Source organism: Narcine bancroftii, chromosome 3 (genome assembly GCF_036971445.1).
Source record: "Narcine bancroftii isolate sNarBan1 chromosome 3, sNarBan1.hap1, whole genome shotgun sequence".
Classification (NCBI taxonomy): Eukaryota; Metazoa; Chordata; class Chondrichthyes; order Torpediniformes; family Narcinidae; genus Narcine; species Narcine bancroftii.
The window spans coordinates 79,479,054-79,496,394 of record NC_091471.1 but is presented as its reverse complement, the minus strand read 5'-3'; the positions used below and the strand labels follow the sequence as shown (position 1 = coordinate 79,496,394).

Genomic DNA, 17,341 nt, shown 5'->3' with positions numbered 1-17,341 from the left:
GCCCCGATGCTTGGGTGCGACCGTCTGCAATGGCTGTGATAAGTCCACCATAAAAAGTTCCTCTCTTCCCCCAACGTCCAGGGTGAAGGTTCTGCCAGACCGGTAAACGACTTTGTATGGCCCCTCATACGGTCACTTTAGCGGTGCACCTTGTGGTCCCCTCCGCATGAAAATGAACTGGGCCGAGCCGAACTCTTTGGGGAGTTGAAACAGCCGGGTGCCGTGGCGTGCTTGGGGTGGGGGAGCTAGGGAGGCCAGCCTGCGTAGGTCCGCCAGCAGGTTTTTGTTGGTGGCCATGGTGTCAGGCCCTAGGCCGAAAAGCTCACCCGGCAGGGAAAGCGGTGCGCCATAGATCATCTCCGCTGCTGAAGCCTGCAGGTCCTCCTTGGGTGCCCTCCTAATCCCGAGGAGGACCCAGGGTAGTTCATCCGCCCAGTCTGATCTGGAGAGCCTGGTCATAAGCGATGCCTTCCGGTGCCTGTGGAACCTCTCCACCAAACCGTTGTACTGTTGGTGGTATGGTGTGGTGGAGCTTGACCCCCCAGGAGCTTCGTCATCTGAATCCACAGGGCAGATGTGAACTGCGCCCCTCTGTCGCTAGTGATGTGCGCCGGGACTCTGAAATGGGCGATCCATTGGCTGACCAGAGTCCTGGCGCATGTCTCCGTGGAGGCCTCCTTAATTGGGACAGCCTCCGGCCACTTTGTGGCCCAATCTACCACCGTGAGGAAGTAATGAGCCTCCTTGGACACTGGAAGGGGCCTGACAACATCAATGTAGATGTGTTGGAATCTGCGAACTGCTGGGTTGAAGTTCTAGATAAGGGCTCGCATGTGTCACTGGACCTTGGAGGTCTGACACCTGGTATAGTTCCTGGCCAGTTCCTCCACCTCCTTCTTCAGCCCGTGCCACACAAACCACTCCGCGACCATCCACACGGTTGTCTTTACTGCTGGGTGAGCGAGATTGTGGATCAGACTGAAGACCTTTGCCCTCCAGTGCGGTAGGACCACCGGGCGCGACGTGCCAGTTGAGACGTGGCAGAGCAATGTGTCTGGGCTGCTGGGCACCTGGACATCCTTGAGTTTGAGGCCCAAGATGGCGGTCCGCAAGGGCTGCGTCTCCGCATCGTTCCTCTGTGCCTGAGCCAGTTGCTCGTAATCCAGGCCGGGCGTGAGAGTGTTGATGGCTGGACGGGAGAGTTGTCCTTGCCACCCCTGTGTCAGATGTCGGTCATGAACTCAGACATGTACGAGAGGTGACGCTGCTGTCTGGTGGACCACGGATCCTTGACCATCGCCAGTGCTTGAGTGAGGGGATTGTGATCTGTGAAGACTGTGAATGGCCTACCCTTGAGGAACTAGTGGGAATGGCGGATGATCAAATACAGCGCCAGGAGCTCCCGGTCGAAGGCGCTGTATTTGAGCATCGGCGGGCGCAGCTGCTTGCAGAAAAAGGCCAGCGGGTGCCATTGTCCATCGAGCCACTGTTCCAGAACCCCCCCCACTGCTGTAGCTGAGGCGTCCACGGAGAGCACCTTGTCGTGATGCTCTGTCTGCATCCTCTGACCACGATAAAGTATTTTCTTTGGTGGCCATGACTGTGAACAATGGGCGCATGGTGCGCGCGGGCTCTGAGGATGAAACTATGGTAAAAGTTCACGATCCCTGGAAACTCTTGGAGGCCTTTCAGGGTAGAGGGTTTGGGGAATCGTTCAACAGCTGCTACCTCCTCCGGCACCGGCGCGGCCCCAGCCGCTGAAATGGTGTGCCCCAGGAACTGGAGGGACTCCTAGCTGAACTGGCCGTAAGGCCGAAGTCCGCCAGCTGGGCAAAGTGTGTGCGGAGGTGGGCTTTGTGTTCATCACGGTTGCGACTGGCAATGAGAATATCGTCCAGGTAAATGAACACAAAGTCCAGGTCTTTTCCAACTGCGTCCATGGAACGTTTGGGCCGCATTCTTTAGACCGCAGGAACTCGAAGACGCCGAAATGGGTGATAGTGGCTGTTTTTCCCACATTGTCTAGAAGCACCGGGATCTAATGATATCCCCGCATAAGGTCCACTTTGGAGAAGATCCGTGCGCCGTGGAGGTTGGCGGAGAAGTCCTGTATGTGGGGCACCGGGTACCTGTTGGGGGTTGTTGCGTCGTTCAACTGACAGAATTCCCTACATGGTCTCCAGCCCCCGGACGATTTTGGTACCATATGGAGCGGCAATGCCTAGGCGCTGTCCGGGCGGCAGACGATTCCCAGTTCCTGGAGCCTGGAGAACTCCTTTGCCTGCTGGAGTTTCTCAGGTGGTAGCCATCTGGGTCTAGCATGCAGCGGAGTGCCCTGTGTGACAATGTGGTGTACGGCCCCATGCTGGGGCAGGGTGGCGTTGAACCGAGGCTCTAATATGGCAAGGAATTCATGGAGGATCTTGTTGAACTCATCTCTGGCGGCGGCTATGGCGGCAATTTCGGGCCTGCTGCCTTGTTCTGTGTCCAGTCAGGTGGAGTGGAAGGTTTGGGCATTGACCAGCCTTTTTCCCTTCATGTCAACCAGTAGGCCGAGCTCTGGGGAAATCGGCCCCTAACAATGTGGTGCCCACGGAGGCTAGGATGATCCTCCAGTGGAACTTCTTCTTCCCGATCTGGATCTGTGCCCTGCGAGTGCTGTACATCCTGATGGTAGAGCCGTTGGCCGCCCGCAGGGTTGGACCTCAAGATAAGGTGCGAGTCTCTAATGCTGTGGGGGGAAGGATGCTGAGCTCAGTCCGTGTCCACCAGGAATCGGCAGCCAGTGGATCTATCCATCACATGAAGGAGACTGTTTGTGTGGCCAGCCGTCGCAGCCATCAACGGCGGCTGGCCTGGTTGTTTCCCTGAAACCCGCAGGGCTGGCAGCACTTATGGGCTTGTGCTCCCCAGCGCTGGTGGTAGAAACACCAGGTTGACTGGCCCTCTTCTGGCTTGGTCTTAGGAGTGGCTTGCAGTCGGCTGGCTCCTGGTCGTGCCACCTGGTTGAGGGCTGCCTCCTTCTCCCTCTTTGTGCACCAGAGGGCATCCGCACGGGCTGCTGGTCTCCTCGGGTTCGAGAAATCTTCATCTGTGAGGAGCAGCTGGATGTCCTCCGGCATGTGTTCCAGGAATATCTGACGGAAGAGAAATCAAGGCTTGTGGTCTTCTGCCAGGGCCAACATTTCATCCATCAGTGCCGAAGGACTACAGTCCCCAAGCCCGTTGCTGGGGAGTTAGCCTGAAAGTTCCAAGCAGCAGGTCATTGAAGGCGGTGTACTTGCCCGTACCAGGGGGGTGGTCCACCCTCGCTGCCGTATCTTAGTCCTGAGCAGTCACGATGTGATAGAGCCTCGTGACGTCTGAAGAGATGTTGCGGACATTCTTGGTCAGGGGTCCAAAAGGGGGGAAGCTTGATGGAGACAGCGTTAACCTCTGTTTTGTGTCCAGAATAACGTCTGGGCTTGTCGGGGTCACCACTGTGGTGGTGTGAGCAGTGGAAGAAACAGCCACCACGTTGAGGATCGTTAATGACTGTTTTTATTCAAATTCAGCGCGCCCCTTTAAGGGCAGCATGAGCTCAATCACTTGGTGCTTTGTGGCATCATAATCGCTGCCCAGGGTGCGTGCTGGAAGGGATGCTGGATCAGAGAGAAACCTTTGACGACGCCATTTCCCCGTGGCTGCACCGCCACGTGGCAATATAAGCGGGGCCGGTTCGCCATGAGGATGTGCACCACTACAGAAGCATTATTTAAAAGCCTTTGGAACTTACCTGTATACTGTTAGATAGGGCAGCTAGAGGAAGGAAAACGGCAAGAAACAAGAAAATTTGAGTAAAGATACAAAGAAAATTGAAGAAAACCATGTACCTTGAAGATGGAGCCTGGGCCTCTGGTTCTGAAGCCCCCGCGAATGACAAGCATGACGATGGCCTTCTTTCAGATGAACCCAGCACCACCTACCGAGAAAACCATGGAATATGGTGCTTGATCTATTCAGATCTTCCCTGAAAAATATACAGCAATGCACATGCGCAAAGGTTTAACCCCGTGCATGTGTGAAGAAAATGAACACGCTTTAGAATGGTCGCTCATTCCCAGTAGTGTTGGAATTCAGGAACTGCAATGTGGCATACAAGAGCTGTCAGAAACACCTGTAGCTTTGACAGCTGGTGATCAACAGAAAAAGGGTGATCAAGAAGAACTGGATGAAGAGGAAGTGCTGGTTGGTTTGGAATATGGAGATAAAGGCCCAAATATAAAAGATCTTTACTTACTAATAATGGGTCAATATCAAGTTATGAGAGCTGATATTAGGAAGGAGGTTAAAAGTGAAATGTTGAAGAATGCTTCAGAAGTGAAGGAAGTTAAAGCAACAGTTCAAAGAGTTGACCTGGATGTGGAGATTGTTAAAAATGATATGGATATCTGCATGGCTAGAATTGACAGGGTCGAAAATTCAGATACTCTCTTGTGAAAAGCAGAGGAAAGAAATGATGGGGAAAAGATGGATATGTTGGAAAATCAAAGTAGACAAAATAATGTTAAGATTGTTGGTCTTAGAGATATTGAAGGACCTAGAGATTCTGTGGAATTTTTTCAAAAGTGGATTACCAGAATTTTAGGAGAAAATAATTTTCTCAATGGAATTGAGTAGTGCTCATAGAGCTTTACGGAGGAAGCCGCAGCCAAATCAATCACCAAGGGCTATATTGATTAAGTGTCTGCAATACCAGGACAGAGAAAAGATCTTAAGACTTGCAGTTCAAAAAAGCAAGACAAAATATGGGTCCTATGGTTATTGATGGAAATAACATTTTCTTTTATCCAGATTTAAGTAAGGCAGTGTTAGATAGAAAAGAATTAAATCCAACTAAGGTAATTCTTTGGAAAAATGTTTATAGGTTTACTTTCAGATATCCAGCTATGTTAAAGGTGTTTTTGGTTAATGAATGACCTAGGTTTTTGTAGACAAGGAAGGAGCACTAAGATTTGCGGAATTACTTCCTACAGTTAAGGAGGAGCAGCAAGAATTGTTGAGTTTAAGACCTCTACAAGAAATACAAAGAGAAGTGTTGAAGATACAAATCACACTGAAAAGGGCTGTCACAAAACAGATTGTAAGCTGTCAACAGAGTTGCAATTGGATCCGGAAATTCAGGCTGAAACAGCTGTAATTGATGATGATCAAGTTAATGCTGATCTTTATCAAGTTAATGCTGGTCTTGAAGCAGCGGGCAATTTATTATTTCCAAATGTGTAATTAATTAAATGTTTTCCCCCTAAGGGGAGGGTTAGATGTTTTTTCTTACTTGTCTGAGCCATTATGTGCCATATTGTGGCAGGAGCGGCGATCCGTACGATGGAGGGAAGTAGTGCTGTGACTTCTTTACTCAGCACTCTTTTGGGAGGGGGGGGGTTATTTTATGTTTTTATATTATATGTTTGTTGATTAATTATTTCTTATGAGAAAGAGACATACACAGGAACTGGTTAGAATTGATGAAGTAGACCTGGGAGAGTGGATCCAAGAGACTTGGATCTAAGATAATGGATGAAAAGAATATACTAAATTTTCTTAATTTTAATTTTAATGGACTGAAGTGTACAATTAAAAGGAAAAGAATATTAAGTCATATGAAAAAGATGAAAGTAGATATTGTACTTTTACAAGAAACTAATTTGACAGAGAAGGAACATCTTAAAAGGATATTGGGTGGGTGAAGTGATAGACTTCATCTTTTAATTCAAAAGTAAGAGAGGGAACAATATTAATTTAAAAAACATTACCAGTAAATACTGTAGATACCATAATGGATCCTGGAGGAAGATATGTTTTGATTAATTGTCAAATTTGTTCTGAAATGTGGACACTTATGAGTATTTATGCACCAAATATGGATGATGAAGATTTTATAATGGATACTTTTTTTAACTTTTGGTTGAAGCACAGGAAAAGGTTTTAATAGGATAAATCAGTTAATATTCAATAAATAAGTTAAAACAGTAAGGAGAGCTAAAGCAGCTAAGGTTATTTTGTTTAATGAAGGAATTAAATTAAATTGATATTTGGCAAAAGTTGAATCCTAAAGAGAGAGATTATTTTTTAAAAATTTTCATAGACATGATTCTTATTCAAGATGGATTTTTTAATATCAGCAGAATTACAAGGAATAATTAGTAATGTTGATTATATAGCTAGAATATTATCTGATCATTTTCCACTTTTATTGATGTGTTAAATTTTTGTGAGAAAAAGTATGCTGTATAGATGGTTTAATACTACATTAATAAAAAAGTGTAAATTTTTGTGATTTTATAAGAAAACAAATTACTTATTTTTAGAAATGAATTCTAATTTAGTAGATTATAAAGCATTATTGTGGATGCATTAAAAGTGTATTTAAGAGGTTAAATAATGTTATTCGGCTAAAATTAAAAAGGAATATATAAAAGAGACAAATCAATTAGTTCAGGATAGAGGTAAATTAGAAAAGAATTTAAAAAATAATCCTTCTAAAGTAAAGAAAAAATAATAATTAATAAAAAAACTCCAATATAATACTATTCAGACATATAGATCTAAAAAGTTAATTCAAAGAACAATACATATATTATGAATTAGGTGAAAGGGCTCAAAAAGTTTTAGCATGGAATTTGAAAGCAGAGCAGACATCTAGAGTGATTAATGCAGTTAAAATTATTTGGGGCTTATTAAAGATAAACCACAAGAAATAAATGATGTATTTAAGGAATCATTTGCATGATAAAAATAAGATTAACTTTACCTAGTTTAAATGATCAGGGACAAAAAGATTTGAATTTAATATTTATGGAAAGGGAAATTAGTGAGGTAATGAGTTCATTGCAAATAATAAATCACCAGGAGAAGATGGATTTCCATAGAGCTTTATAAGAAATGTAAGGATCTTTTAATGCCACCATTTATGGAAGTGTTAAATCAAGCTATGGAGACCACTATCTTAGAGTCCAATTTCATTATTAAATGTTGATTATAAAATAATAACTAAAATGTTAATAAATAGATTGGCAAAGTATTTATTGAAGTTAATACATATGAATCAAACAGGATTTGTTAAGGATCTGAAATCTGCAGATAATGTCACGAGGTTAATTAGTTTAATACATTTAGTTAAAAAGAGTGGAGATCTGAGTGTTGCAGTGGCTTTAGGTACTGAAAAGGCATTTGATAGATTAGAATGGGATTTCCTCTTTAAAGTTTTAGAGAAATGTAAATTAGGATCAATATTTATAGATTTGGTTAAAATGTTATATAAGAAACTTCATGTAAAGTTAGTGACTAAAGGTCAGGTTTCAACATCTTTTGATTTAACTATATCAAATAGACAAGGTTGTCCATTGTCACCAGCTTTATTTGTTTTGGAAATACAACCTTTAGCTGAATTAATAAGACTGCATTCTAAGATTGTGGGTATTAAGGTAGATCAGGAAGAACATAAAATAAATTTATTTGCAGATGTTGTTTTGATTTATTTAACAGATCCTTTAAATTCTTTACAACAAGTTAGAATATGGAGAAATACCTGGTTAGAAAATTGATTGCGATAAAAGTAAAATTGTGCCTTTAGTTAATGGGGATTATGCAAAATGAAAGAAAGTAATTCAATTTAGATGGACAGATGTTGGATAAAATATTTAGGTATTTGTGTGCTACCATATTTAACAATATTACTTAATTTGAATTAACTTCCTTTATTGAAAAAAATTAAAGAAGATTTGGAAAGATGGAATGTGTAATCCATTTCTTTAATAGGTAGAGTAAATTGTGTTAAGATTAATGTTTTTCCTCAAATACAATATTTATTTAACTTGATTCCAATTGTGATTCCTCAAAATAAATTAAGTTATTAAAAACTTTAGTTAGAAAATTTTTATGGAAATGGAAAATGGCAAGAGTGTCTTTGGAAAAATTAATGTGGAAATATGATTTAGGAGGTTTACAGCTCCCCAATTTTATGAATTATTTTAAGCAGCCTAGTTGAGATTTATTAATATATGATTTAAATAAAGTTCCAGCATGGATGAATATAGAACTTGATAAAATAGGGGAAATAAATCCACAAAAATGTATTTTTAAATGGAATACCAGATTGTTAATAGCAAATAGAGAAACACCCATACTGAAACGTTTAATTGAACTTTGGAATAAAGATGATAATGAGATTGGAGGAGGAGGGTTAATGTTAAGAATAACTTTATTTCAAAATGGACATATTCCATTTTTTTAATGGGAAATTAATTTTTAAAGATTTGGCAAAATTATGGTATTAAGAAAATTAAAAATTGTTTTGAAGCCAGGAAACTTATTACTTTTACTTGAATGAAGGAAAGGTTTCAGGTATTGGAAAATACTTAATTTTGTTATGATCAAATTAGGAATTTTTTATGTGAAAGTTTTGGTCAATATTTAGTATTGCCAGCAGAAATGGAGATAGAGTTATTGTTATGTACTGGAAATAAAAATAAATTTATTTCGATTATATATAAATTAATACAAAAGAAAGTACGGAAGGAAGGGGGTTTATAAATCAAGACATAGATGGGAAGTAGATTTAAATATGCAGATAGACAAATATAAATGGACTGAGATATGTTAGTTCAGTATAATGCTATTCATCAGTTATATTTGACAACACAAAAACTACATAAAATGAACCATACTTATTCAGATTTATGTTTTAAATGTGGACAAAAATTTGATATATTTCTGCATTCAACTTGGCAGTGATCCACAGTTAAACCTTTCTGCTTTGAAATAGGTAATTTATTAGAATGAATAATGGGGCTAAAATTGCCACAGGATCTACTGCTATTTTTACTGGACATATTAAAGGGGTTGAACCTAAATAATTGAAAATGTATCAAGTGAAATTTATTCAAATTGCTTTGGCAATAGTTAGTGTTGCAAGATCAAACCAGCAACCACAAAGAAGGCATATCACACAGGGGTAAAGATGAACAATTACTTTATTAACAAAAATTCACCTTCAAGCTTTAATTCAAAATCCACTCTTTTTTAACAATGCCCACTGATTACTAAGCAAATTTATATAACAATGTAAAACTAATAAATTCCCCAGCCTAAATATAACATATGCAATTAAAGTCTAAGTTATATTACCAACCAGCCCACAGAAAAACTTAGACACAAAACAAACAAGACTCGCAAAACTTTGATCTCAACCAAGGCAAAGATCATAAACAAAATTCAGTTTGTTTGGTAAACTGAAGCCAAAAGATCTTTGAGAGAGAGAGAGAGAGAGAGAGCACAAAATTTGAAGTTGTCGTCTTGTGTTGCTTACAGAGAGAGGAACAATGGCTTGGTCCGGATCCTTCCGCCTGCCTTCGGAATGTTCCTCCCTTTTAAAATGCCCAACATTCCAAGTTGTCTTCCAGACAATGATTCATGTTTTGGGCCTCCTTCCACTCCACAGCACACTCAATGTTGGTTTGTCGTCCAAGTCCAGAAATTTTTAGATCATTTTCTGCACATGCCCAGTCTGTCTCTCACTCTCTCAGCAGTCCACCTTCACCTTGGCTCTTAAAGGCAAACTGTCACTTTCCAACACAAAACCACACAACACATATACCAATACGCAACACAGAACTCTGTAACATTAGATAATGTATTGCGATGACTTGGAAGTCAGATACTGATCTGGGAATGGATAGATGACATGCAGAAGTTTGGAGTTGTATTCCACTTGAGAAAATTACATAGTATTTTTGGAAAATATGGTGCCCATATTTACAAAATGTGGGTATTAATATTCTAAAGAATCTTGAACATTCCCTTTCTTATCCATAAGATATTGAAAAGTGAAATACCTATTGTGGTTCTTTTGTCCTGATCTTTCTGTTTTCCTCTTTTCTTGTGTTTGTAGGGGGTTGGAGGGAGGAGGGTGGGGGGGGGGATGAAATATGGAGTTTCTTATATTTTACAAATATTCTAAATGTTTATTTTGTGCTTTTAAATAAAGTATATATTTTTAAAAAGACAGTCGTCAGGTAGGGATGGTGGAAAGCTTTAAATTCCTCTGACTAAAATATTTCCAGTGACTTGTTCTGGTCCATCTATATTGATGAAATAAGGAAGCGCCCAGTGCCTTACTTCCTCAGAAGCCTGTGGGAATTCTTAGGAATATTTTGAATAATTGAGTAAATTTACACATGTCGGTGTAAAAAGGGGAAGGCAGAGGAGCACAGTCACATTTGGTGTAGTGTTTGTATGTGATGGGTATGCTTTGCTGTTCAACTTTGTTAAACTTAGAGTTGGGGTTTGGCCAGACTCTGCTGCACACGGACACTTGCATCATTCTGCGAGCCATACAATTGCCTTGCTGGAATAGCCCAAAAGTGTTGGAATCATGAAGTCATTCAGTTGTACAAAACAGAAGCAGGCAGTTCACTCAAATCGTCTCTGCCAGCCATGAGGCACCCAGCTCTGCTGATACAATTTTCCAGTGCTTGACTAAAGATCAGGTTTCAACATCTTTTGATTTAACTATATCAAATAGACAAGGTTGTCCATTGTCACCAGCTTTATTTGTTTTGGAAATACAACCTTTAGCTGAATTAATAAGACTGCATTCTAAGATTGTGGGTATTAAGGTAGATCAGGAAGAACATAAAATAAATTTATTTGCAGATGTTGTTTTGATTTATTTAACAGATCCTTTAAATTCTTTACAAGTTAGAATGAGAATAAAAGAATATGGAGAAATAGCTGGTTAGAAAATTGGGATCTCTTCTGGGGAAGGTCGGACCTGTACAAGAGGGACGGACTCCACTTGAACTGGAGGGGGACCAATGTGCTGGCAAGCAGATTTGCTAGAGCTGTGGGGGAAGGTTTAAACTAGTTTGGCAGGGGGGTGGAGAACAGAGGGTGAGAGCTGTGTCCAGGGAGTATGGCCACCTAGCTAGGAATAAAAAAAGATAAGAAAGGTAGGATGGAGATTAGGGTAGAAGGTAAAAAAGAGAATATATGTGAGGGTCATTCTCTGAGATGCATATATTTTAATGCAAGAAGCATAGTGAACAAGGTAGATGAGCTGAGAGCATGGATAGATACTTGGGGTCACGATATTGTGGCAATTAGTGAGACCTGGCTACAGGAGGGGCAGGACTGGCAACTTAATGTTCCGGGATACATTTGTTTTAGATGTGATAGATCAGGGGGTAAAAAAGGAGGAGGAGTTGCTCTGCTTGTTAGGGAGGACATTACTGCCGTGAGGTGGCAGGATGGTATGGAGGGATTGACCAGTGAGCTGTTTGGGTGGAATTGAGGGGTGGAGGAGGCAAGAGGATGCTAATAGGGGTGTATTACAGACCACCAAATGGGCCAAGGGAATTAGAGGAACAAATTTGTAGGGAGATAACGTATATGTGTGAAAATCATAGGGTAGTGATCATGGTAGATTTTAACTTCCCACACATTGATTGGGATACCCATACGGTTAGAGGGCTGGATGGGCTGGAGTTCTTTAAATGTGTTCAGGATTGTTTTCTAAATCAGTTAATAGAAGAACCGACTCGGGATGGTGTAATACTGGATCTCCTGTTAGGGAACGAGCTAGGTCAGGTAGCGGACATTAATGTTGGAGAACCAATTGGGTCTAGTGATCATAATTCTGTTAGTTTTAGGGTAGTTTTAAGGAAGAGCAAGGAGAGGCCTAAAGTTGAGGTTCTGGATTGGAAAAGAGCAAATTTCGAAGGAATAAGAAGGGATTTGGGGAGTATTGAGTGGGACAGGATATTTTCAGGTAAGGATGTTAATGAAAAATGGAGGATATTCAAAAAAGAAATTTTGAGGGTACAGAGTAGTTATGTCCCAGTCTGGATCAAAGGAAAGGCTGGAAGTCATAGGAGGGCTTGGTTTTCGAGGAATATTGGAAATTTGGTTAGGAGAAAAAGGGAGGTGTACAAGAGGTATAAAGAGCAGGGAGCTGAGAAGTTGAAGGAGGACTACAAGGAGTATAGAAGGAATCTTAAGAAAGAAATTAGAAAGGTCAAAAAAAGGCATGAAGAGGCTTTGGCTGACAGAGTAAAAATAAATCCAAAGGGTTTCTATAAGTACATTAAAAGTAAAAGATTAGTGAGAGATAAAATTGGACCCCTTGTAGATAGCGAGGGTAGGCTGAGTGAGAAGTCTGAGGAAATGGGGGAAATTTTGAATGATCTCTTTGCCTCGGTATTCACTAGGGAAAAAAATGTTGAACCAGTTGAAGTAAAGAAAAATAGTGGGGAGGTCAAGAAGCATATAAGGATAACCGAGGAGGTAGTGATGGCTGTGTTAAAAAAGATAAAGGTGGATAAATCTCCCGGACCGGACAAAATATTCCCTAGGACACTCAGGGATGCTAGTGGACAGTTAGTGGGGCCATTAACAGAGATATTTAGGATGTCACTGGCCACGGGGGTGGTGCCAAAGGATTGGAGGGTGGCGCATGTGGTTCCTCTGTTTAAGAAAGGGTCCAAATGCAAACCTGGGAATTATAGGCCTGTAAGTCTGACGTCTGTGGTGGGCAAGTTGATGGAAAGTGTTCTGAGGGATGCTATTTACAAATTTTTGGAGGTACAGGGATTGATAGGGAGTAATCAGCATGGTTTTGTCAGGGGTAGATCATGCTTGACAAATCTGATTGAGTTCTTCGAGGGGGTTACAAAAAAGGTTGATAAAGGGAAAGCTGTGGATATTGTCTATTTGGACTATAGTAAAGCTTTTGACAAAGTTCCCCACAGGAGGTTAGGAAAAAAGGTGGAGGCATTAGGTATAAATAAGGAGGTAGTGAAATGGATTCAGCAGTGGTTGGATGGAAGGTGTCAGAGAGTAGTGGTAGAAAATTGTTTGTCCAATTGGAGGCCGGTGACTAGTGGAGTTCCTCAGGGTTCGGTCCTGGGTCCACTATTATTTGTTATATATATTAACGATCTGGATGTAGGGGTAGAGAATTGGATAAACAAGTTTGCGGATGACACAAAGATTGGTTGTGTTGTGGACAGTGAGGTAGATTACCGTAGATTAAAAGGTGATTTAGGAAGGCTGGAGGTGTGGGCTGAGAAATGGCTGATGGAATTTAATACAGATAAATGTGAGGTGCTACATTTTGGAAAGGCAAATTTAAATAGGTCATATACATTGAATGGTAGACAATTGAGTGCAGAGCAACAAAGGGATTTAGGAGTTATGGTAAATAGTACCCTCAAGGCTGATACTCAGGTAGATGGTGTGGTGAAGAAGGCATTTGGAATGTTGGCCTTCATAAATCGGAGTATTGAATTCAAGAGTAGGGAGGTTATGATGAAATTGTACAAGGCATTGGTGAGGCCAAATTTGGAGTACTGTGTACAGTTTTGGTCACCAAATTATAGGAAAGATATAAACAAAATAGAGAGAGTGCAGAGAAGGTTCACGAGAATGTTGACAGGATTTCAGGGTCTGAGTTACAGGGAAAGGTTGTGCAGACTTGGGCTTTTTTCTCTGGAGCGTAGAAGATTGAGAGGGAACTTGATAGAGGTGTTTAAGATTTTAAAGGGGACAGACAGAGTAAATGTGGATAGGCTTTTTCAATTAAGAAAGGGGGAGATTCAAACTAGAGGACATGGTTTAAGATTGAAGGGGGAAAATTATAAGGGGAACATGAGGGGAAATTTCTTTACGCAGAGGGTGGTGGGGATGTGGAATGAGCTTCCGGCAGACGTGGTCGAAGTGGGATCATTGGTTACATTTAAGGAAAGACTGGATCGTTACATGGATAGGAGGGGACTAGAGGGGTATGGACCGGGTGCTGGTCAGTGGGACTAGGAGGGTGGGGATTTGCTACGACATGAACTAGTAGGGCCGAACTGGCCTGTTCTGTGCTGTAAGTGGTTATATGGTTATATGGTTAAATACATCTTCAGTATGAGAGTAAAACAAGAAAGTCTGCATACTCTGTGAGTGTATGAGGCACATAGGCAATTCCTGCCGGTGAGGAATCTGTTTGACTTTCAGCAGACAAAAAGAAATTTCATGTAATATGAAACTGTTTTATTACTATGACAATAAATTAAATCTTGAACTGTGTAGTTTAAAACACTAAAGCGCAGGAAAAATTCAGCAGGTCATGCAGCATTTTGTTTGTAAGAAAGATGCATAACTAACATTTTGGACCTGAGCCCTTTGAAAAGATGTGAGCAAAAAGCAGCCAGACACCTAAATAAAATGGTGTAAAAAGGGGAAGGCAGAGGAGCACAGTCCCGCAGGCAAGAAGTCATAGTAAGAGTGGATATGGGTGGGAGAGCAGAAGAGAAACAAAGCTGGGAAGTGACATGGAGGGGATAGCTCTCTGATTGGAGAGTGAACAAGGTGGGATGCTGGAGGAAAAGAGACTGAGGGATAGTGGCCTGATGGAAACTGGAGAAGTCAATGTTAATGCCATCTGATTTGGAGAGTGTTCAGAAGTAATATTAGGTGTTGTTCCTCCAATTTGCACGTGGCCTAAGTTTGCAGTGCATGAGGCTGTAGACAGGCATGTCGGCATGGGAGTTGGGCATAGAATTGAAATGATTGGCCTCTGGAAGGTCCCCTCTATTGCAGCGGACAGAGCGGAGATACTCAATGAAATGATGTCCCAGTCTGCATAGTCTCTCTGATGTGGAGAAGGTCATAATGGCAGCACCGGATGCCCCAAATAGTCCTTCCAAGTCAAGCAGCACTACTTGTGAATCTGCAGGGGTCATCTACTGCATCCTGTGCTGCTGTTATGGCCGCCTCACATAGAAGTCCTTGGGACTTTATGTATGAATGTTTCTTGAATGCTTAGGATGACATTTTTTGGTAGTCATCCATGAAAACATTAGAGAAATAGAAATCTGAGTTACTGGAGTTGATGTTTAAAGAAAAGATCAGTTGTCCAAAATAATAATTTTTTTGATATTACAATAGTTGAGATATAGATCTAGCATTTTGAAATTAAAATCTGTGAGGATTAATGTGCTAAATAATCCAAATTCATCATTGAGAATTGAAATGTATAAGAATTAAACTTAAAAATTTTCAAGGAAAAGTCATGCTAATCCAAATTTTAGGTAACAACCATCATGCAAATTTTTGGGTAGCCAGGAAGGAATGTGAGGGAGGTAGGAGAGCTAGAAGGGAGCATACAAGGCCTTTGCAAGCAGGATTAAGGAAATTCTAAGGCATTTTATGCATATGTGAAAAACAGGAGACTCACTCGAGTGAGGGTAGGACTGATCAGACTGAACATGTGCTGGAGATAGATCGTCAATGAATATTCTGCGTCAATGGGAGAGGGACCTTGGTGAATGTGAGGTCAGTGTAGAACAGACAAATGTGCTGGAATATATCAAGAATAAGAAAGAAGAAGCAAAACACAAAAGTCTGCAGATACTGTGGTTGAAATAAAAACAAAATGCTGGAGAAACAGCAGGTCAAACTGTCTTTTGCATGGTAAAGATACAAATACATAACCGACGTTTCGGGCTTGAGCTCTTCAATAACCTATGGAAAAATATCGGCAAGCATCCAAATAAAAGGTTAAGGGGGAAGCTGTGGTCACAAAGGCAGGACATAATAGGTGGAGAAGGCACAGGAACAAACAAGGGGAGGAGAAATGGCTAGATGAATAGAGAGGGAATGGAGTAGAGATCTGATGGGAGGGAGGGAAGGGAGGGGAAATAGGAGAGCAAGTTAGCAGAAACTGGAAATGTCAATGTTAATGCCATCCAGCTGGAGAATGCCCAGATGATAAATCGGGTGTTATTCTTCCAATTTACGTGTGGTCTTGGAGGGATAGTACATGAGGACATGGACAGATGTGAGTATGAGAGTGTGACACAGAATTGTAATGATTTGCCAATGGGAGGTCTCTGTCACTGTTGCGGGTGGAGTGAAGGTATTCAGTGAAGCAATCGCCCAGTCTGCATCCAGTCTCCAATGTAGAGAAGGCCACAAAGGGAGCATCAGATGTATCCTGTGGATACACCAAGTGAAGTGTTGCTTCACTTGAAAGGCCTGTTTGAGGTCCTGAACTGTGGTGAGGGAGGAGGTATGGGTGTAAATGTGGCACCTCCTATGGCCACAGGGGAAGGTGCTGGGGGGGATTGGTGGGGAGGGATGAATGCACGAGGATGTAGTCCCTATGAAAGGCAGAGAATGGAAGATGTTTCTAGTAGTGGGATCCAGTTGTAAGTGCCAGAAATTCCACGACCACCTGGAAATTGGAGGAACAACACCTGATTTTCTGTCTGATCACTCTTCACTTGGATGGCATTAACATCGACTTTTCCAGTTTCTACTAACCTACTCTTCTTTCCTTCTCCCTTCCCTTCCCCTCCCCTTCTCAGTTCTCCGAGCCATTCCCTCTCTATTCACCTAGCCATCCCTCCTCCCTTTGCTTGCTGCTGTTACCTCCCTCCCTTTTCCACCTGTTTACCTCCTGCCTTTGTGACCATGCCTCCCCTTTATCTTTGCCCAAAATGTCAGATATGTATTTTTAGCTTTACTATAAAAAGGACACCTGCTGAGTTTCTCCAGCATTGTGTTTTTACTAAGAAAGAAGAAGGACTGGAACTTATTGAAAGATGTTTAGATAGACAAATTCCCAGGACAGGATATACCTTGGCTTATTAAGGGAAAACAAGGGAAAGGGTGGCTGTGGCATTGACGGTGATCTTTGTGTCCTCACTGGCCACAGAGTGGTACCGGAGGACTGGTAGAGGACAAATTTCATTCCTTTGTTCAAGGAAAGTGATAGAGAGAATCCTTGGAATTATGGACCTGTTAGTCATATGTCACCAGTGATCAAACTATTGGAGTGGATTTTTGGAGACAGGGTGTATAAGCATTTGGTAAAACATAGTCTTAATTAGAGATAGCATGGCATTGTGAGGAGCAGGTTAAGCCTCACAATTTTAATTAAATTTTTCAAGAAGGTGACAAAATAAATTGATGAAGGTTTGGTGGTGGATCTGGTTTTAATAAGGTGTTTGACAAGGCTCCCCATGATTGGCTCATCCAGAAAGTCATGAGGCATATGATCCATGGAAACTTGGCTGCATGGATTTGGCATTGGCTTGTCCATAGAAGACAGAGGTGAGTAGAATTTGGAGTGAATATTGCCTGGAGATCAATGACCAATGTTGTTTGGCAGGGATCTGTTCTGAGACTCCTGCTTTTTGAGCAAGATTATGAAAGGCATCGATAGGTTGGCAGGAAACATCTTTTCCCTGGGGAGACAGTGGCTAATACTAGAGGAAATATGTTTAAGGTGAGTGGAAGAAAATTTAGAGGCAAT

General features: G+C 41.6%; 1 protein-coding gene across 2 annotated transcripts in view; it reads left to right on the top strand.

Annotated features, from left to right (window-relative positions):
- Positions 1–17,341, top strand: part of LOC138757281 (ADP-ribosylation factor-like protein 15) — a 359,572-nt gene that overhangs the window by 172,021 nt on the left and 170,210 nt on the right. The window lies entirely within an intron of this gene.